This window comes from Triturus cristatus, chromosome 9, assembly GCF_964204655.1.
Source record: "Triturus cristatus chromosome 9, aTriCri1.1, whole genome shotgun sequence".
In the NCBI taxonomy this organism is placed as follows: domain Eukaryota; kingdom Metazoa; phylum Chordata; class Amphibia; order Caudata; family Salamandridae; genus Triturus; species Triturus cristatus.
Window position 1 is genome coordinate 636,986,332 of NC_140592.1, and position 23,716 is coordinate 637,010,047.

Below are 23,716 nucleotides of genomic sequence, written 5' to 3' on the forward strand. Positions count from 1 at the left end.
ATGTTACGCACCACAGAAAAACATCCATTTACACACTTGTACACCCACTCATTCTTCAACAGGCCTTTCCCTATATATATTAAACATATTAAAATTGTTCAGAAACACATACTCAATGGATGATGTCATCAGTGATGTCATCAGTGATGTCATTTGAGATGTCATCAGTGATGTCATGAGTGATGTCACTGACCATGTCATGAGTGATGTCACTGACCATGTCATGAGTGATGTAATATGTGACGTCATCAGCAGTGGATTGCGGGCGCGCGAGTTATAGTTAGCTGAACTAACTACAATGGGGAAATTTCAATGGTTTTGTACGAGTGAAATGTCCAGCTAAATATAACATGTGTGAAACCTCTGGTTTTTTCATTGAATTTGCAAGGTTTTTAAAATGCTAATTCCTAACTATAACGTGTGTGAAACCTATGGTTTTTTCAGTGAATTTGCAAGGTTTTTTAAATGCTAATTCCTAACTATAACGTGTGTGAAACCTATGGTTTTTTCAGTGAATTTGCAAGGTTTTTAAAATGCTAATTCCTAACTATAACGTGTGTGAAACCTATGGTTTTTTAAGTGAATTTGTAAGGATTTTTAAATCCTTTTTTTTCTTTTTCTTTTGATTTTTTTTTTAAAACAATATGCTACCTATGTATATAATCATTGATTTACTGTATCCTGCAATATAGAAAGGTTCACCTTTTTTAAATAAATGGTTAGATATAGTTGAATAACATAGTTAATATCTTCTACAAACCTTTTTTTTTTAGGATTTTTTTCCGTGCGCGTACGGTAAACTCACCGTACGCGCACGGTACGTTTTATGTACGGTGCGCGTATGTAATGTTTATGCTCCGCGTGCACATGCGTACGCGATTTACGTACGCGTCCGTAATTTGCGTGCGATGCGTAAGCGCTTGCTCCCTACGCGCACGCGCGCGCGCACGTTACGCGGAACCGCCGTACGTGCGCGTGCTTCTAATGCACATGCGCGCGTGCCTCTAATGTGCATGCGCACGTGCGCGCGTCTTACGTACACACATGCGTACTTTTACCGTGCGCGTACGGTAAGCGTACGTAGCGCGCACGGTAGGTCATGTGATCCAGAAACAACACTTTTCATTGGTTTAAACTTGTTTCATTTACAGAAACTTCCAACACCACACCCATTCCCCTCATTACTGCTTGTGATTCCTTAGGAGAAGGAGCTGAATTGTCTTTGGGATACAATGGCAGAGCAGCAGTCCTCTTCTGAGAGTGAGCAGGGCAGCAGCATCATTAGACAGAGAAGGAGGAAACAGAAGAATTCTTTTGTTTGGGAGTATTTCACATTTCCTGAGGGGCAGAAAAAGGTAAATGCTCCATTAGTCACCTGCTCACTTTGTGAGCGTGTCTTATCTAAAGGTAATCCAAGGAAGAAGTATTCCTTTGGTAATTACACTATGTTTAGACACATTAGGGATGTACATCCCAGGACTTTTGCTCGACATACCCTTCAGTAAGTCACCCGAGCACATCCGCAGAAACTCAGCCGAGTACATCCTCTGCGGTGGGAGCATCACCCTCTTCTGCTCCTCTGGACATCTACCCTCGGTTTCAGAGGGTACAAATAAGGTGCGCCACTTGTTACTCTCTTATTGCTATGGGGTAATCTAGTATTCCTCTAATAGATAATAGGATTGAGCAGCACAAGTGCGGTCCCTTCTAATATTCCCATTCTTTCTTTCCTCTGTCCCTGTATTAACACAAGGGCTCTTTTAAGAGTCACCCTACCTCACAATTTTTTTAAAATTTATTTTATCTGTTTGTTTTTTTTAAATTTTTACCGTGCGCGTACCTTTTTTTTTTTTTTTTTAAATAAAATATTTATTACACCCTTCAATGTACTTGAGGGACCACAAGGGAAATGACAAAAGCAGAGTGAGGAGAACTGAAAACAAGGGACTACGAAAGTAAATGTGTGATAAATACAGATATTTCAAACTTACCTGAGCAACTTAATTTTCATAAATTGCTAGAAAAAAGGATTAATTTTCCTAAAATTTCTTTCTCAATCTGTAACAAAAGAAAAAAAGTATTAATATTTAACAATACATTTAACAATAGAGTACACATATTTTCATATTTAACAAAGACATGTTTTGCCCTTTTTTGCTGTTTTCAGAATATACTGAATTTCACTGCAAATTGTGAAACCAATTGCATTCATCACTTAACAGCGGGCAAAAAAATTAACAATCTGAAAGATTGTTTAAAAAAAGCCCTGGGGGGCGTGGCCAAGATGGCGGGGTGAGCGGACGCTTCCTCCCGTAGCTCCTCCGGCCCGGCCAAGCTAAAGCCCTTTTCTTATGCTTCTCTCCCCCCGCTGAGGCTCAGCGCGGGAGAGGAGCGTGGCGGAACATCAGGGGCATACACCGGTGCTGTTTTTGTCCGGATCGCCCCGGGGGATCCCCCCCAAAAGTTCGCCCGAGATCAAGGGACGACGGCGGCGAGCCCGAGGGGCGGAGCGTATTGAAGAGCTGTCCGGGCGCCTCGGTTGGGCCTGGTGCTGAAAGTTGCGGTTTGGAGGGGATCTGGCCCGCCGCTTGACGGTGATTGAAGGAGCCTGGCAGGAAGGGGCCCGACGGTGTGGACGGCTTAGGACGGGTGCCCTGGCACTCGGGCTGGTGATGGCGACACCTTGCAATGCGGAAGCCCTGACCCCTAGCCGAGGCACGGCGGACTCTCTGATGGGGTCGGACCATCTGGCCCCCTGTGCGTGACAATCAGGGGCCGGGGGTGGAACTTATTTTACGGCGGGGTGCCTCGGAGGCCCCGGAGGTGTCGCCGGGCCTAGTCGTTTTGGCTGGCTCCGACCGGCCGCCATTTTGTCCCCGAAGGAGCAGTGGTGGCGGTTTCCGCTGAAGTCCAGGCTGCTGGCGGCGGGCGACCTCCCGCTATTGCTGGACTGACTACCGGAGGGATGAGCTGTTGGGACCCCTCCGCTGCGGCCCCCTTGGTTGTCTCACGCTAGCTCTTGCGGCTGCCGGTGACCGGACTAGGCCGCCATTTTGTCACCTGTGACGCAGCGACCTCACTTGTGGGGGATACCCGGGCCGAGTGCTAGCCGGCGGCTGAGCTTCCCTGGGGCACCTGGACCAGTGCCCGACTGTGGAGCTGGCGATGTCTGGAAAAGGAGGCCCGAAGAAAGGGGACCGTACTCTGCCGGACATGCTTGGCAGGGCCCAGCACTTGCGGGACAGGGCACAGCCCTCACCGGGGCCCTCCCGGGCTCCGGCAGATGTGACTGGAGGGGAGCCACCCGTCACGAGGGCCTTTATGGAGGAACTGTTTAGCTCCCTCAGGGAGGACTTCCAGACACTGAAGCGGGAGGTGGCCAGCGAGGTTCGAGAAGTGCGCAGAGAGGTGGAGGGCCTAGGTGAGCGTGTGGAAGCGGCGGAGACGGAGGGCCAACAGCGAGCGGAGGAGATAGTCCATCTCCAGCAGGACGTTCTTCGCCTCCGGGAACAGTGTGTGGAGCTCCAGGCCCACTCTGAGGACCTTGAGAACAGATCTCGGAGGAACAACATCCGAGTGCGGGGCGTGCCGACTGCGGATGAGGGGTCCGACCTGGGGGGCTACCTGCGGGCCCTGTTCCGAGAGATCCTGGGGGAGGCCACGGACTTTCCCATCAGCATCGACAGGGCGCATAGGGTTGGCCGTCAGCGCCAGCCATCAGCACCCCCGCCGGACATTCTGGCCTTCCTGCCCGACTTTCCACTAAAGGAGCGTATCATGGCTGAAGCCCGCAGGAAACAGCCCCTGACCTTTCGGGATCGGCCAGTGGCGCTTTACCAGGACCTCTCCGCCATCACTCTGCAGAAACGCAGGTCCTTTAGGATTGCCACTGACTTTTTGCGCGAGCATGAGACGCCGTACTCTTGGGGTCACCCCTTCCGCTTGATTTTTCGGTGGAACGGAGTATTACACCAGCTACGCTCCTTGCAAGACATTTGTGGTGTCCTGGGGCTCACGGCAGCGGAGGAGGAAGGAGCTACGCCGTCGTGGAGGTCCTCGGAGGGACGGAATCGGCGGAGGTCAACGAGGCGGCGCTCAGCGACCAGCGCAGGGCGCCCGGACTCCCCTACCATTAGGGCGGACAGGGCTGACGCCCTGAGGGCGGCGGCCGGGGACTCAACCGGCTCCTCTAGCGTGGCCTTGACGGCCTAACACGCACTCCGGGGGGAGATGTCTTTAGCTTCTTAACATGCTTGGCACGGGGCGGGGGGGTTGGGGGGAGCGGGGGGAGGTGAGTGGCTGGACGTCCACTTTGCTCTTTTCTACGGACTTGCCCTTTGGGGCTTGACTGAGACTATGGGGTGTTTGAGTTTGGGGATGGCTAGTTGCCGGGGTTGGGTTTTGGGTGGGGGAGGGGGTTGTTTTGGGGTTGGGAAGGTCCCGTCCGATGTTGTCTATGCCCGCTTTGTTTTGGCTTGTCCCGCGCTGCGGCCCCGCGCGTCCCGCCCGCTGATTCCCTACCCATTGCATGGCGCTCCCGATCCCTGTGAGGAATGCCGGGCCTAAAGGTAGTGACCCTTAATGTTCAGGGTCTGAATAACCCGGTGAAGCGCAGAGCGATCCTGTCGTTGCTGGAGGGGACGCAGGCGGACATTTGCCTTTTGCAGGAGACACACTTATTGCCCCGAGATTGCCATAGGATGCGCTCAGCTAAGTTCCCCACCCAGTTCTTTTCCTCGGCAGCGAACAAGACAGCGGGGGTGGCCATTCTCCTAGCGAGCTCCTTTCGGGGGGAGGTGTTGCATAAGTGTGCTGAACAGAAGGGGAGGCTCCTTGCGTATCGCATGCGCCTGGGAGGCACAGCATTTACAGTTGGCTCCGTTTATAGCCCAAACGAGCATCAAGAGCGCTTCCTAGATTCCGCGCTGGTGGATGTCACTGCTTCCCCAGACCGACACATTATCTTGGGCGGAGACCTCAACATTGTCTTTGACTCTGGGATGGACAGATCGGCCCAGCGCTTTCCGCAGACGGGGGAGCTGTCCCAGGATGGGAAGGCCCGGATTGCGGAAATGGACTTGCATGATCTCTGGCGCTCCCTGCACCCCACGGATAGGGACTACTCTTTCTTCTCGCACGCACACCGCACCTACTCACGGCTGGACTACCTCCTGGTGAGTGGACCGATGCGTGCCGCTGCCACGGCGGCGGACATCGGGGTCCTGTCCCTGTCTGACCACTCTCCAGTCACCGGCGTTTTCCGGTGGCCGGCGGCCTCCCCCTCTCGGGGGGCGTGGCGCCTCCGGGACACACTTCTACACAAAAAATCGGTGGTACAACGCGTCGGGGAGGTCCTACGGGACTATCTCACTCACAACAGCAACACTGACACTTCGCAGGCGACACAGTGGGCGGCACTGAAGGCCGTCTTACGGGGGGAATTCATCTCTATCTCTGCAGCCGAGAATAAGGAGCGGCAACTGAAGAGGGATGAGTTGACAGCCCAAGTCCGGGAGCTTGAGCAGGTCCACCGCCGTACGGGAGCGCCGAGGGTATGGAGGCAGTTGCAGGCAGCGAGGAAGCTCCTCTCGGCTCTGGATCTTGATAGGGCGGAGTACGCCGCCTTACGCTTGAAACATGCCTACTACACTGGGGGGGATAGATGTGGCAAGCTCCTAGCACACCGGCTCCGGGTCGCGCAACAGCGCAGCGTGGTGAAAGAACTGGTGGGTGCGGACGGGGGGGTTGTCTCCGGGGACGCGGAGGTAGCGGAGACTTTCCGCGGCTTCTACGAGGCGCTGTATGCTGAGGAGCCCTCCTCGCCACGGGATGCCGATAGCTATTTGGAGTCGGTGACCCTCCCGGTACTGGGCCCGGCTCAGGCTGACCACCTGGAGCGGGACATCCATGTGGAGGAGGTGATTTCGGCTATCGCGCGGCTGAAACATGGCAAGGCCCCGGGCCCGGACGGGTACACGTCGCTATTCTACAAGACTTTTTGCACGACCGTGGCCCCTGTCCTTACGCGGCTGTTTAACTCCTTCTCCGAACCGGGAGCCATCCCTCCGGATCTCCTGAGGGCTACGGTCGCGGTAATCCCGAAGCCTGGGAAGGACCGGGCCCTCTGCGGCTCGTACCGGCCCATCTCGCTCCTAAATGTCGACCTCAAGTTGTACACGGGGATTCTCGCATCCAGGCTGGGTCCACACCTCCCCGACTTGGTGGAGGCGGACCAGGCTGGTTTTGTGCCCGGTAGACAGACGGTTGACAACACCAAGAGAGTGGCGCATGTTCTGGAGAAGGCCTCGAGGATCTCGGGGGAGCGGATGTTGTTGTCCGTTGATGCGGAGAAGGCCTTCGACAGAGTTCACTGGCCGTATCTTGAGCGGGTCCTCACAAAACTGGGAATCGGCGATAAGTTCCGCACCATGGTATTTAATTGCTATAAGCATCCTTCAGCGTCGGTGCGGGTAAACGGGTGTAGCTCTGGTGGCTTCGCCATCGAGCGCGGCACGCGGCAGGGCTGCCCTCTCTCGCCGCTCCTGTTTGCCCTCTACATGGAGCCGTTTGCTCAGAGGATCCGTAATAATCCGGATGCTGTCGGGGTCCGGATGGGCCGGTACGTCCACACCGTCAGTCTCTACGCGGATGATGTCCTGCTGACTTTGGATGACCCTAGGAGGTCGCTACCTGCTTGCCTCCGAGAGTTGGACGCCTTTGCGGGGGTGGCCGGCTTCAAAATGAATATGAGCAAGTCGATGGCATTAGATGTGTCCCTGGCTGCGGACACCAGGAGGGATCTTCAACGGCTCTTCCCCATGCAGTGGTCCTCGTCCACGGTGCCGTATCTGGGGATTTTGCTGGCGCCTACATTATCGGAGATGGTTACGGCCAATTATGCCTCCCTCAGCAGGAAGATCAAGGACGAGCTTGGCCGATGGAATAAAGGCCTGCTGTCCTGGCTGGGGCGAATCGCGGCGGTCAAAATGACGGTGCTGCCCCAGATACTATATCTTTTCCGAGCCCTTCCGCTCCAGCCCCCGGTGGGCTGGATCCGACAAATGCAGGCTGACATCTCCCGCTTTGTCTGGCAGGGCCGCAGGCCGCGCATGAAGAGAGTCCTCTCCACGCTCGCTCCGGAAGCGGGGGGTCTCGGCATTCCGGACCTCCGTAAGTACTTTCAGGCGGCACAGCTTCGCTATCTGGTGGAGTGGAGCAGGTGGGAGTCCGACAAACATTGGCTTTTTCAAGACCAGGCAGTGGCGGGCCGCACCTTACAAGAGGTCCCATTCTTGCGCCGCACGCACCGCCCCCCTAATCTTTACGCCTCCTTTGTTACGCGGGTCCCCCTGCGTGTGTGGGACGCGGTCTGCGAAACCCGGGGCCTCACCACCTTCCCCTCGCCGCTCTCGCCCATTGCGGGCAACCCGGACTTCTCCCCAGGGATGGAGCCGGGGGTTTTCTCCCACTGGGTACGGGCGGGCTGCAGGGCACTCTTCCAGATCTATGGTCCGGAAGGCGTGGTTCCTTTTCAGCAACTCCGCCAGGAGTTCGGCCTGACGGAGCTGGACAGATTGCGCTACATGCAAGTTCGGCATTGGGCCCTCCAGCCTCAGGTGCGTGCCACCGCGGCCCGTCCAATTACACCGTACGAGCGGTGGTTGGCTACTCGGACCTCCGACGCTAAACTGATCACTGATCTGTATAAACACCTACAACCCCCGCCGTTTCACTACTACAACCCGGGGAGGGAGCGCTGGCACAGGGAATTGGGTAGGACACTCAGCCACAAGGAATGGGACCAAATTGCGTATCGGGCTCGGCACTCTGCATATCACACGGGCCTTACGGAAACATTCACTAAGGTGTCCACATACTGGTACTACACCCCGGAGAGACTGTATGAAATGCATAAACACACTGACAAGGGGTGCTGGCGGAGCTGCGGGCAGGAAGGTACCCTTACACACATTCTATGGGATTGCCCAGTGCTGACCGCCTACTGGAAAGAAGTCTTGGACGAGGTGGATGAGCACTTCGGGATAGAGCTGCCGCGTCTCCCGGCGTATGTCCTGCTGGGCCTCCCCAATGCCCTAATGTATCCACTGAAGTCCCGCAGGGGTAGGCAGATTGCAATAGCGCTGGGGTCTGCGGTTCAGAACATTCTGATCCACTGGCGCACATCCACCGTCCCCTCCATCACCGGTTGGTTGCATAGGCTTTGGCACGTGCTGGGGATGGAGAAGCTGTCGCTTACGGTAGCGGGGGAGATAGACCAATTTGAAGAGCTATGGCAACCCTTTCTAGCGCTGCTGTCCACTGAATTCCGGGAGCTCACCTGCCCGAGGTACCTTAGGCTTCTCAGGCTGAGGCCGCCGGTGACCCCGGCGGACTAGCTTACATGTGAGATGGGGACCCCCGGGGAGGGGGGGGGGTGCGGGGCTTCCTGGCTAGGGCTGCTTTGATGCGGGACCATAGGACGGGGGGGAGGGGGGAGGGTTGTTGTTTTGTTACTGGGAGGATGGGGGATGGGAGGGGGGGGGATTGTGTTCTGTTGAGGTGTTGATGGGGGGGGATGCTCTTGCTCAGCTTTGGGGTCTCGGATACGCGCGTGGGATTCCACAGCTTGCAATTCTAGCGTTCAGTTACTGTGTTCTTCCCTCTGAGCCACCGCGCCACCTATTGCCAACCCTCTGGAGATGCACCCCCTCTTCTTTGACTGTATTCCATGTATCCTGCCTCCTATCCCCCTCCCCCATGGTTTGTTTTGTCTCAATAAAAAGTTTTAAACATAAAAAAAGCCCTGAATCTCTTCTCAGTAAAACATACCTTGATAGAAATATAATATATATAATAAAAATATCATCTAACAACAATAACTATTTGCAATAAATAACGTCTGTAAATCTTGTTGCTTAAGCTCATACACCCAAATAATATCTGTCAAAGAAGTCCACAAGAGAAATTTTTACCTTTCCATGAGGCCAAATGGTAATTTTTAAATTCTTTTTTGATGAAATATCCAATGGTAATCCAATAAAATCGCAAAAAATGATTTGTTCAGATGTTGCAATTTGTATCTAAAATTTTGGTTTTAGAACATTCCATCCTGTGATTGGCATCTTTAACTAATTTACTAAAAGTGACTGATTGACTCTCTGGTAATGTTAAATATATGAACCTTTCAGAATCAACATTAGAGCTGCATGTGTTGAAACAGTTTTCACAACTATGTTCCCATTTATAAGAGAGACCAAACATATTTTCAATTTCTACCCCTTCTTCTTCCAGTACCATAAGAATATACATCAAGAATTCCTGTGCATCTTGCTGGACATTTTGAGTAAACTGTGTACTTCCTGAACATACATCTAAAAGTTTTCTAACATCAGAAGCACTTTCTATTTTAGTTTTATCATTACTCAGCTTCTCAAAAAGAAAACTCAGCAGAGAACAGAATCTCTTTTCATGATTTAGTATTATCTGCTCTTGCAAACTTTCAAAATAAAATACAACATTCAGCACTACATTAGCGTAGCAGTTGACACCAGAGCTATTTTCAAAATGACAACCAACAACCTCTTCAACACTGTCCTTTTTCTTTTTGCTTGCAGTCACATCACTCTCCTTTTGTTTTCTCTTCTGTACATCCTCATTACAGATATTCTCAATTCTCCTTTTCCAACAAACAACACGTTTTTCAAACACAGGATACTGACCTAAATGAGGAGCATAGCTTCTTCTTAATCTATTATATTCCTTTACACAGTTTGCATCAGCACTAACTTTTGAGTCATCAAAGTCTATCATGAATAGACCAGATAATGTTTTCACTCGTGACAAAGCAACATATGCCATACCTTCTTTGAACACAATTGAACCAATGTTTACAAAAGCACTATCTACAGTTAATCCTTGAGATTTGTGAATAGTTACAGCATATGCTAGAGAAAACGGAAACTGCTTCCTACATACATATAAGTCTTTCACAAGCAAGAAACGAACTGAACAACGACAAATGTCTTTAACCTCTTCAATCTGATCAAATTTTATTTTTAAAAATTCAATTCCATCTTTTTAGTGCTATTTCCCAAAACCCACAACTTTGCCCATAGCTCCATTCACTAAACCTTTTTCTACATCCAAATTTCTTCTTAAAAATACTCGACAGTTCATATAAACATAAAGATTGTTTTCTAATCCAGCTGTTTTCGAAATATTCTTCTCTAGAGAATCCAATTTATTTTTCAGTTCACCTGTAAATGTAATAGTAATTCCTTCATGCTGAATTTTGTCCACTGCTTCCATTTTCTTAATCTCTTCCTTTTCCAATTTCAAAAGTTCCTCATTGAATATCGAGCATTCACGTAGTGTTGGCATTAAGCAGATTACAGTATTTTTTTCTGCAATGTTCTGGTATATTTTCTCTGCAACTATTTCTTCATTTGGAAATAAATGATGTAGCAACCCACTCTGTAATGCTTCTCTGCCAACTTCTGTGAGTAGTCCAATTCTGATATCTTTCAGAATACTTGCATAATCTTCATCGTTTGCTTGCCTCATATTGGTAGTGAGTTCTTTGTACTCAAAGAATGACCAAATATTCGCATTACCAATACTCCCTAATGACTTCTTTGTGTCTTCATGTGTCACAGTATTAAACACTGGTTGTCCTTTAACTGGAGTGAGCTGCAGAAGATCCCCAAAAACTATAACATGTTTTCCTCCAAATAACACGTCATAGTCTCTCTTTAGAATTTGCTGCATTCTTAAATGCACAAAGGCAAGCATTAAGTTTGATACCATGCTTACCTCATCAATAATGAGAACTTACATCTTCTTCAACACTGTTGAAACTTCGAAGCATGCTTCTCCTGTTAATTTGTGATATTCTATTTTGTTCTCATGCTCCACTGGTAACATTAGCAAGCGATGTAAGGTAATTCCTTTTATGTTATATGCAGCTAACCCAGTTGGAGCAGTAACAACACAAGACAAAGTTGAATCTGTTTTTTGCTGTAGGTAGCTTCGGATGACTTTAATTAAGAAACATTTTCCAGTTCCAGCTTGTCCACTCACATACATCCTGATTGGTTCAAATGATGCACATGAGCACTCTTTCTTTTCATGTAGTAATCCATGATCATTTTTTTTTGTGACTTCTTCATAAATTTGTTTTTGTTCTTCATTGAGTTGCTGTTCCAAATATGTTAAGTCTACTAAATCTCCCTGAGCTTGATTCATAGCTGTTTCCACTTCAGTGATTGCTATTGCAGCTTCATTTTCTACGATTGGTTGTCCTAGGGGATCTTGACTGAGTGTTCCAGAACTTTGGCTGTCTTAAGAACTGTCTCTAGCTACTTCAGCTGCAATTGTAGCTTCCTGTTCAATTTCTTCATTTAACATTTGCACATAATTTGTGAAAGTACTGCATTCAATCGTATCTTTACATGCATTAAAGGAATCTTCATAGCTGTGAAAATCTCCAAGTAATTCATCCTCTGAACGCCATGGTTTAAACAGCTGTAAAAGTGCTAAGTAGTAAAATTCCTTTTTGTCAGGAGTGTCGCAACTCAGCTTCCTGTGATTAATCAAGCTTCCTTTTGTTTGCTTCCCCAAACATCCTTCCTAACCAATGACTTTATATTTTCCATTGTTGATGTCTTCTGTGGCTTTCCGTGTAAAAATGTAGTTCTGCAGCACTTCATAGAGACACATGTTCTCAAGATGATGACTTCTTTTTGGGTAATATGTGTCCAACATGTTTGATTTCAAAATATCTGTACTTTCCGGGTCATTCTCTGCCAAATATTCAATTTCTCCAACAGATTTCAGTACCCGATTTCGCATTCCTGCAAGGCCTAAACTTACCCAAATTATTCTTCTGGATTTGGAGTACAGACTTGCAGATGATAACCTATCTGAGCATTCGTAGGATCCAATTTCTCAATGCGATAACATCTTTAAACTGAAACTGTATAGCTTTTTACTGGCAGTCTTCTCGTGAGAAATCTCTTCCCACATTTCCTTCAATTCCGTTTTCTCAGATTTAATGATGTAAGATGTGACATACCGAGCAACAGCAATAGAATTGTCAGCTACATACTGAATATCCATGTTAGCATTCCACATGGATAAAATGACTGGGTTGTAGTCATTTATATATTTTGAGTCTTCTTTTCTTCTTAGGTTGTAGGTATTTTTAGGCGATTTTCTTGTAATAGTATGTCGCACAGCTGACATAAAACTGTTTACTCTTCCTTTTGAAAGAACAGGTCGTGGAAATCCAAATCGACATTTTGTGTAGAATTTTTCTTTACTCTTGTACTTTCGTCGACAGTATTTTCCACACCGATGACTTTGGAAACGTAAAACTTGCTCTTTTAAGTGTTTCTCTTCTGTGCTTTTAGGTATAGCACATGTTGCATATCCTTCGATGAAACTTAAAACTGCATCATCAGAATCTGTTCCAAATTTTGGGGCATCCTTGATCCACAACAGCATATGAATATGAGGAGCATCTCTTGCTTGGTACTCTTTTCTCCAAAAGAAATCCACAACTTCTCCAAGAGGTGGATTTTTTTTATTGCAGATGAAGGCCATCATAGCCTCAAATCTATGATTGAAATATCTGCAAACATTAATCGGATCCAATTAGCACAATTCTCCTGCTGTCTTGTATTGCATGTTTTCAATATTTGAATTTGCCTCTCGAAGAAAATCCAGAAGATCATCCCAAGCGTACTCAGCACAGCTTAGGGTGAGAAACCATGTAGGAGTTCCTAAATTCCGTAACATACACTTCAATTCTCCATGGCGTCGGTACCAATATTCATTTTTCCCACGCTGACAAGCCATTAAATTAATCAATTGAGATTCCAAATGATCATCTCGCTGTTGCACTTTGTTCATAAAATCCTTTGCAGACACATTATGTAGATGTACTCCAGTTTTCAAAATGTGATTTACTGCATAAGATAGTGCTGACAAGTCACTTTCAAATAAAAGATGGAACAAATAAGGAATACTTTGACGAAATCTGGGATCTTCTGCATATAATCTTGTAGTCCGATACTCAGAAGCAGGAATCTGTACTGGACGTTCATCATATCGTCCACCTTTTCCTGTAGGAAACAGCTGGGGAAAACAACGAGCTTCCAAGCTCTCCTCCCATACACTCACTGGAGTTCCTTGTGCTTTCTTCATCTGAAACAGATCAATAGTGTTTGCCATAACTTCTTTTGAATGAAGAGGATGTATGCTGAAATGTTCATAAATTTCTTCTTCTTTTGACTTATCCACGTTTTCAATTTGCCCAGCTGGTATTCCTGAGTCTGGTAGTAAAACTTCTTCATCTTCATCCATATAAATTGTTTCATACCATTTATTATTTCTTTTCAAATATAAATTTGCTCTTTGTACTTTTCGTACATTTACCAGCTCCTGCCAAATTTTCTTGTTCTTTGTTGGTACTCCATTAACCAAAATAAATAATGGTTCAGTTTTCAATGTATCTGCATCAATAGTTTCCATATTTTTTTTCAAATCTAATGGCAAATAGACAACTCTTCCTTTTAAACCTCTTTGTAAATCTGAAGGAGGTAATTTGCCTGTTTTGGGCTCCATACGAACTATAGTCTGGAACGGATGGACACATTGAATGAGTATAGACTCATACGTATTTAAATCACTAAGTTCTGCAGGAATTTCAACCAATTCTAAATTATTATGTACAGCTCTTGCTGGCATTTTATTTTCTTCTAACTTGTTATAACAGTATTTACAAATACGGTGATATTCACCCAAATCAAAACAATTTTCCAGAAATAAATATGTAGCAAAATCCAACCACTTAGTATTATTTTCTTTTTCACTTTTTTTATAGAGATCAACATACCTTGTTTGTTTTTTATAATGGCTTCTCCGGCAACAAATACAAGTAATATTTGGTCTTTCATTAGAGATGATAGTAAATTTTGTCATTTGATCTTCAAAATTTTTACTAATAGTAGGTTCTACATTGTCTTCCACATTTTCTTCAATTACTGTGTCATTATCTGCACTTTCTTGTTCCGGACCAAAGTAACAAAACTGAATTTCATCAGTAACCTTCTCTACATCTGATACAGATCCACGGAACAGAGCCCTATTCAACTCATTTAACTTTAGTGCTGGACTTTTAGCAAAATACAATCTTCTCACAAACTTTCTCATTTCAGTATGATGAACCGCCAGCATCCTAAAATGGTGAAAAACACTTTGGCAAACTTTCCTAGAAAGACAAGCCAGAGAATGTCCTTGCAAACCAGTATTCTCTCTCACTCTACATGGATCTAGTCTTTGAAGCACCTTAATCTTCTGTTTAACACTTTTTTTACTATATTCTCTTAGAAATTCACGTAATTTATCAATAGATTCCTGTCGTACAGTACAAATACTACTACAATTCCAAGTGTACACTGGGGCTTTGGACGTCTCCCCATAACCTCATCAGCTATCACTTCTTCCTCATTTCTTGGAACCATTTTCTCCTTTTCCATTATACAACCATCTTTCACTTCATAAGCTCGGCCACTGGTGTTACTTTGAAGATAACTCTCTTCATTAGAAAATGGTTCAGTACTTGAACTGTGCATCCATTCTCCTAAAAACACTTTACAAAAGTTATTTCTTTTCACTACTCTTTTCGTTTTGCTTTGTGACTTCATTACATTGACCATTTTATCTAATGTACGGATCCTGTTCCAAATTAAAATGAATAGTTTTCTTTTTAAATCTAAAGCCTTAGCTACAATTGATTCAATATTTCTTTTTCGCTTATAAAATTTCGCTTTCTTCTTATATTTTTTCACATCCTTTAGCAAATTGGACATCACTCTTCTCTGAAACATTTTTCTACGAATGTCTTTAAATGCTGTTTTTCTTTTTAAGTCAATATTTATTGCTTCTAATTGTACATTAGCATTTTCTAATTTCTCACTTTTGTCCTGTTCTTTTCTACTTGAAACTATTTGCAGTGGGGACATTTTTCAAATTTGTTCTTTTTTTGAAGATATTTTTTAAAAAATCCTTGGTTTGCTTACCAGAATACTTTTTCTTTTTTCCAACATGAGGATCTTCAACTAATTTGGGTCCTCCAGTTGTCTGCAAATATAAATGTTTTTTCTGTTCTTTTCTCTTCCTTGATTTTATAGGCATCTTTAACTTATTTCACTGTTGTTCAGCAATACCTGAAAGAAACTAAAAAAAAAATACCTTTATGTAATTTAAATTTATTACTATATTTATTTTGTGCTTTTCAAATCTTATAATACTATCTACCCCTTTCCTACAAGTGAAAAACACAAAAAAACCAACACGAATTAAAGCTTCCCCTTTCCTACGAATGCAATTCTAAAAGAACCAGAGTACCACAAATTTAATCTCTGACAACAATTCCTGTGTGCGCACAGACTCATGGTGTGATTCTAGGCAGAAAACAAAATTTGATTTGCAATTTGAAAGCACACTTACTACTGTGGTAGAGCAAGTGATAACTACTCTAACAGTCTGACACATTTTCATTATTTTTTTTCAGAAACAGAAAAGAGCACATGCCCAAACTGCTTTTTGAGACCATGAACATGTGCAACCTGAATGACGTACTACACTCTAGCAAAGGAAATGAGCCTAGGTGAGGTTCAATGTATTAGCGTTACTCACTGCTATCTGAAACACCACACAGCGCTGAATAGTAAGCTTGACTGTACATGAGAAACAGCTTGCTTTCTGCTAAGAGTGTGCTTCTGGAGACTGTCTACTGTCAAGTGCAAAAGAGATCTGCATTGATCCTTGCGCAACTGCATAAACATTGGAGATATGTATGTAACACTACATGTGTGGTAAGGGTTAATTTGACTTCTGAACATGTACAAACTACATGACCCATTGCAGGAGTGTAAGGAAAATCTACCATGTTGATGTCAAATGTGTTTGCATTGCCCTCTCATTTGTGACATATTAATTTGGGCTCAATGCTAGCCATCACAGTTCAATAAAACAAGCTGCCCCTTTCCCACGAATGCAATTCTGAAAGAACCAGAGTAACACGAATTGAATCTCTGACAACAATTCCTGTGTGCGCACAGACTCATGGTGTGATTCTAGGCAGAAAACGAAATTTGATTTGCAATTTGAAAGCACACTTACGACTGTGGTAGAGCAAGTGATAATTACTGTAACAGTCTGACACATTTTCATTATATTTTTCAGAAACAGAAAACAGCACATGCCCAAACTGCTTTTTGAGACCATGAACATGTGCAACCTGAATGACATACTACACTCTAGCAAAGAAAATGAGCCTTGGTGAGGTTCAATGTATTAGCGTTACTCACTGCTATCTGAAACACCACACAGCACTGAATAGTAAGCTTGACTGTACATGAGAAACAGCTTGCTCTCTGCTAAGAGTGTGCTTCTGGAGACTGTCTACTGTCAAGTGCAAAAGAGATCTGCATTGATCCTTGCGCAACTGCATAAACATTGGAGACATGTATGTAACACTACATGTGTGGTAAGGGTTAATTGGACTTCTGAACATGTACAAACTACATGACCCATTGCAGGAGTGTGAGGAAAATCTACCATGTTGATGTCAAATGTGTTTGCATTGCCCTCTCATTTGTAACATATTAATTTGGGCATAATGCTAGCCATCACAGTTCAATAAAACAACTGTCCCTTTCCCACGAATGCAATTCTGAAAGAACCAGAGTAACACGAATTGAATCTCTGACAACAATTCTTGTGTGCGCACAGACTCATGGTGTGATTCTAGGCAGAAAACGAAATTTGATTTGCAAATTGGAAAGCACACTTACGACTGTGGTAGAGCAAGTGATAATTACTGTAACAGTCTGACACATTTTCATTATATTTTTCAGAAACAGAAAACAGCACATGCCCAAACTGCTTTTTGAGACCATGAATATGTGCAACCTGAATGACATACTACACTCTCGCAAAGGAAATGAGCCTTGGTGAGGTTCAATGTATTAGCGTTATTCACTGCTATCTGAAACACCACACAGCACTGAATAGTAAGCTTGACTGTACATGAGAAACAGCTTGCTCTCTGCTAAGAGTGTGCTTCTGCAGACTGTCTACTGTCAAGTGCAAAAGAGATCTGCATTGATCCTTGCGCAACTGCATAAACATTGGAGACATGTATGTAACACTACATGTGTGGTAAGGGTTAATTGGACTTCTGAACATGTACAAACTACATGACCCATTGCAGGAGTGTGAGGAAAATCTACCATGTTGATGTCAAATGTGTTTGCATTGCCCTCTCATTTGTGACATATTAATTTGGGCTCAATGCTAGCCATCACAGTTCAATAAAACAACTGTCCCTTTCCCACGAATGCAATTCTGAAAAAACCAGAGTAACACGAATTGAATCTCTGACAACAATTCTTGTGTGCGCACAGACTCATGGTGTGATTCTAGGCAGAAAACGAAATTTGATTTGCAAATTGGAAAGCACACTTACGACTGTGGTAGAGCAAGTGATAATTACTGTAACAGTCTGACACATTTTCATTATATTTTTCAGAAACAGAAAACAGCACATGCCCAAACTGCTTTTTGAGACCATGAATATGTGCAACCTGAATGACATACTACACTCTAGCAAAGAAAATGAGCCTTGGTGAGGTTCAATGTATTAGCGTTACTCACTGCTATCTGAAACACCACACAGCACTGAATAGTAAGCTTGACTGTACATGAGAAACAGCTTGCTCTCTGCTAAGAGTGTGCTTCTGGAGACTGTCTACTGTCAAGTGCAAAAGAGATCTGCATTGATCCTTGCGCAACTGCATAAACATTGGAGACATGTATGTAACACTACATGTGTGGTAAGGGTTAATTGGACTTCTGAACATGTACAAACTACATGACCCATTGCAGGAGTGTGAGGAAAATCTACCATGTTGATGTCAAATGTGTTTGCATTGCCCTCTCATTTGTGACATATTAATTTGGGCTCAATGCTAGCCATCACAGTTCAATAAAACAACTGTCCCTTTCCCACGAATGCAATTCTGAAAGAACCAGAGTAACACGAATTGAATCTCTGACAACAATTCTTGTGTGCGCACAGACTCATGGTGTGATTCTAGGCAGAAAACGAAATTTGATTTGCAAATTGGAAAGCACACTTACGACTGTGGTAGAGCAAGTGATAATTACTGTAACAGTCTGACACATTTTCATTATATTTTTCAGAAACAGAAAACAGCACATGCCCAAACTGCTTTTTGAGACCATGAATATGTGCAACCTGAATGACATACTACACTCTAGCAAAGGAAATGAGCCTTGGTGAGGTTCAATGTATTAGCGTTATTCACTGCTATCTGAAACACCACACAGCACTGAATAGTAAGCTTGACTGTACATGAGAAACAGCTTGCTCTCTGCTAAGAGTGTGCTTCTGCAGACTGTCTACTGTCAAGTGCAAAAGAGATCTGCATTGATCCTTGCGCAACTGCATAAACATTGGAGACATGTATGTAACACTACATGTGTGGTAAGGGTTAATTGGACTTCTGAACATGTACAAACTACATGACCCATTGCAGGAGTTTAAGGAAAATCTACCATGTTGATGTCAAATGTGTTTGCATTGCCCTCTCATTTGTGACATATTAATTTGGGCTCAATGCTAGCCATCACAGTTCAATAAAACAAGCTGCCCCTTTCCTACGAATGCAATTCTGAAAGAACCAGAGTAACACGAATTGAATCTCTGACAACAATTCCTGTGTGCGCACAGACTCATGGTGTGATTCTAGGCAGAAAACGAAATTTGATTTGCAATTTGAAAGCACACTTACTACTGTGGTAGAGCAAGTGATAATTACTGTAACAGTCTGACACATTTTCATTTTATTTTTCAGAAACAGAAAATAGCACATGCCCAAACAGCTTTTTTATGCTGAATACAAACCATCACAGTTCCAAAAAACAAGCTGCCCCTTTCCTGCGAGTGCAAGGCTAACAGAGCAAGAGCAACATGAATTAAATCTCTGATAACAATTCCTGTGTGCACACTGTCTCATGGTGTGATTCTAGGCAGAAAACAGTATTCCTGGGTGATACCAGTACACCTTAACTTATGGTGAAGACATACTCCATAATATCTAACTTGTTCAAGGCACTTAAATATCTTCCTTAACATAAAATGTAAAACACAACTTTTAAAGTGGTAGGAAAATGTACCATGCTATTTTCAAATGTGTTTGCATTTGCCTCTCATTTGTGAGAAAGTGATTTCTGTTGAATGCCATTCCATTTCCATTTCATTAGTCTTTATTGTCGATTAGTTTCATCATAAAAAGACAGTTTACAAAATGATCAATACATACAATATTAAATATAAAAAGAAGTCTGAGAGACACAAATCAAATAAGAACAATGATTAAACACACTCTGCAGACTGATGTTTCTTGTTTCTAATGATCCAGGCCCATCCCAAGAATTTGGCCACAGCCACTACGATACATTCACTAGTATCAAATCTTAAGATTTTTAGTGCCTCAAGTCCCTGTCTAGAGCCCAAAGTGCGACATATGGGTTTAAGCCATTTAGTCCGGGGAGCGGCATAAGCCGGACAAACGAAGAATATATGACCCACTGTTTCTTTACATTCTGTGCACCAGCGACAGGAATCAGAGGTCGCACCCTTCCAATTTTTGGTGAATGATTTAATAGGAAGGCTGCCAACCCTAAATTGATGATAGAGTTTTCTATCGATGGGCCTAGTAACAGTGTCCCAATATGCTTCTAAAATAGGGGCGTTTTTCTCCACGAGAAACCTGCCTGACAAGGACTCCGCTGAGACTAAGGTAAGTTGTTTTTGATAGACCATTGTCCAGTAAAGGCTTTAAAAAACTTTTTTGGGGGGGAAAGGGTTGGAAACTGGATCGGTCCAAAGAATACCCAGGCCCATAGAATCCAATAGTAAGCTAACTTGCTTAAACCACAGGATATTACCTGCGCCCAAGATGGCACGGACGTCCAGAAATGCCTTTGCATAGGGCCCTAATTCTGGGACCGTCCAAAGTCTCCTCCAAAAAGCCAGTGGTTTAAACCTGGCAATGTCATCAAAAGAATGGCAACCAAGATCAAGCAATAATGGTTTCAGTGGGGTAGAACAGGGAAGACCCGTAAGAAGCCTAAAAAATTTGTATTGGGCCTTGACCAATGGAGAGAGATCGGAAAAACCCCAGAGTTCGGCGCCATAAAGGATTGCTGAATTAATCCTAGCGTTGTAAATTTTTAAGGCAGGACCTATAGTTTTCGTCTGGGATTGTTTTTGTTCTTTTATCAGACACCCAGAAAGTTGGGCAAATTTGAGGGATAAAACATCTATTTGTGGCTTCCAGTTTAATTTGTTTTCGAAAACAACCCCCAAATAAGTCATGACATCGGTACGTTCGAGGGTGTCATTATTCATAGTCACTTTGCCGGTCACGCATTTCCCTTTATTAAACACCATATATTTAGTTTTAGAAACATTGACGGACAAATCATAATCAGAACAAAAATTAACAAATACGTTCAGGGCCACCTGTAGGCCGGACAGGGTCTGTGATAGAAGTAGGGTGTCATCGGCAAACATAAGGAGTGGAATTTTTGTACCTCCCAACGAGGGGGCGTCCGTGGGTGTGGATAAAAAATACCTTACAACACTGTTAATGAATAACAGAAACAGTGTAGGCGCCAGGACGCATCCTTGCCTGACACCCCTATTGACTTTAAACCTGTCAGTGACCTGTCCTTGGATCCCCCAACGTACTTGAGCAAAGTTGTTATCATGCAACCTAATAACCATATGCAGGAGGTCAGCAGGCATCCCTAACTCTGCTAGAACAGCCCAAAGTTTAGTCCTATTGACTAAGTCAAAAGCTGACCGAAGGTCAACGAAAGCGGCGTACAAAGTACCGCCGCAGAGGTAAACCGTTTTCCAGACGATCAGTTGGAACTTGAACGCCTGGTCGATAGTGCTAGTGCAAGGTCTAAACCCGGCCTGCAGGGGCAAGATGATATTCTCCTGCTCTATCCAAGACTGGATTCTAGCCAGGAGCATCCTAGCTATGATTTTTTGAACCGAGTCAATTAGACTAATCGGGCGGTAGTTCCCTGGACAGGTGCGATCGCCCTTCTTAAAGATGGGCATAATTTCAGCGCCCATCCAGGATTCGGGAATAGCGGCCCCCTTAGCTATGGCGGTTGCCATGAGTGCGATGTAAGGCACCCAGTTGTCAAGATCTGATTTGAAAAGGTCCGCAGGGACACAATCTGAGCCTGGAGCCTTTCCACTCGGGACCCTAGATAAAGCCAACTCTACCTCTTTACAATCAAATTTGAAATTTGGAGGAGGGTGTATTGCAAGGGAGATCGGAGAATTGGTCGCTTCTTCCAAATTAGGGTCAGAAAACTGGCATTCAAAATGTGATACCCAAGTATCAGGGAGTACATGGTTTGAAGGGGTATGCGAGCACGGAGAGTTACCCCATTTCACGATATGCCAAAACAAGGTCAAATTCCTTTGTTTGCTGGCAGCCAAAAGATTATTCCAATGTTCATTGTCCCAATCTTTTTTAGCCAAAGCTTTGGCCGAACTATAGTGCTTCCTCGCAAGTCGAATATTTGCCCGATTCTTGGACTTAATAGCAAATTTCAATTTACTATAAGACTCACGACAGGTCTTATTATACCAAGAATCAGACTTAAAGCTACGAGTTTTCTTGGTTTTGCAAGGTTTAGAAAAAAGGGACTTAAGGGCTGAAAATAATTTCTCGTGGATATGGGTAGACTCTGCCACGTCATCCTCTTGACTCAAAAGAGATTGGAGATCAGCCACCGCACAAGTGACTTTAGAACTAATCACAGAGAGTACTGCACTGTCAAGGGCGACCTTGTCCCATCGCACTCTCCGTTGGTTGTTGGTTAGTAGAGTTACTGTGGTAACAATCTCAGTAGATTTATTTAGGGGGACTGTATTCAATAAAAGATTCAAGACAAGTGGATTGTGGTCGCTCTCGGGGCGGTCCTGGATCACCATGTCGCTTAGTAAATGCCAGAACTCAACTTTGATCAAAGCATAATTGATTCTACTGCTTCGTCGACCACTGGAAAAAGTGACCTTACCAGTCGAGTCCGAGGGAGTCTGGCCAATTGCTGCCCTAAAGCCGCGCTCCATACACAAGGATGTCCACTGGATGGCGGATTCTGTCCACTTCTTAATAGGCGGGAGATCAAGTGGTGGAATATTCAAAGTTGTATCCACTTCCATAGTAAGTGAGTCCCACGCAAAGAGCAGCGGCTCAAAGCAGCAATTTAAATCACCCACTATTACCACATTAGTGGATGGGTTAACAGAATCCAAAAACCCGTCTAGATGGAGAAAGGTGTTGGTACCTTTCGCACCTGGGAGACCCCTGTTGTATACATTAATGATCATGGTGTCGGGTTCGTCTTTAAGTTGTAAAAGAATAATCAATATATCTGGGCTATCGAGTAGTAGCTCGGTGATACTATACATTAAACTTTGTCTAACCCAGATACAGAGACCGCCGGAAGGGCGACCCCTTAACCCACCAATAGCCCCTTTGTGAAAATTGACATAACCAGGAAAATATATAGGGTCCACCGCCCACGTTTCTTGAAAAACAAGGATATCGTGGGTGATAGCCCAAGCAGACCATTCCTCCACTGCTATTTTATTCCGTAACCCAGCGATGTTCCAAGAAACCATTTTAAGATGGGGGGAGCTGGATAAACCAGCCAACTGGTGAACAGGTGGAAAGTCCAAAACAGCAGGTTGGATTACAGTTATGTCATCTCCCCTACACACAATTTCATGTGAACAGAAATCGGGGGGTGAGAAAGGTGGGCTATCTAAGTGCAACATAGTGGAACGATTCACCGTCTCTATTGGGAAGGGGTTGAGGTAAGCAAAGTTAGTAGTCAGGGAAATATCCCGACATTCCAAGACTAGGGGAAAGATATCAATGTTACTAAGAGGCGCATTTGAAGAAACACAAGCGTTAGTGGAATGTGAGACACCCAGACCCCCGCACCCACCCCTGCTGCCCGGCCACAGGCGGGTTAAACAGTCAGGGCCCGCAAAGGTATTGTTCACACTTTCCAAGTTAATTTGGGCAGATGGCAGTCAATCGACCCCCTCTAGAGAATTCAAGGGTGCAAAGTAATTAAACAAAGGGAGATGGGAGTCCAATCCGGGTGGGCAGTGAGGCCCCTTGGTAACCCTTTCCCAGCCATTAAACATAGCACCCGGTATATCACGGGGGTCTCGAGAGTAGAAATAAGATAAATCCACAGTAAATATACCAGTGGCACTCAAGGTGTTAGGAAGGGAACATATATGACTCACCACCCTAGGATCCCGAAAATTGATAATTACGCAATCACCCTCCACATTCTTTACCCTAGTACCCAGCCAATTCACCCTACGTACTGTCAAGATTTCAGCGCTTACTCTAAATGGCAAAGGCCTATTGCCATTTAGCCAATGAGTAACTTTGTTCTTTAGTTCGCTGTGTGTCTCGGACTTTACCTGGGGAAGCCTAGGAACATCTACCATTATAACAGTATATGGCAGGGACTCTCGAGGGAGATTAATACAAGGAAGTTTTAAGAA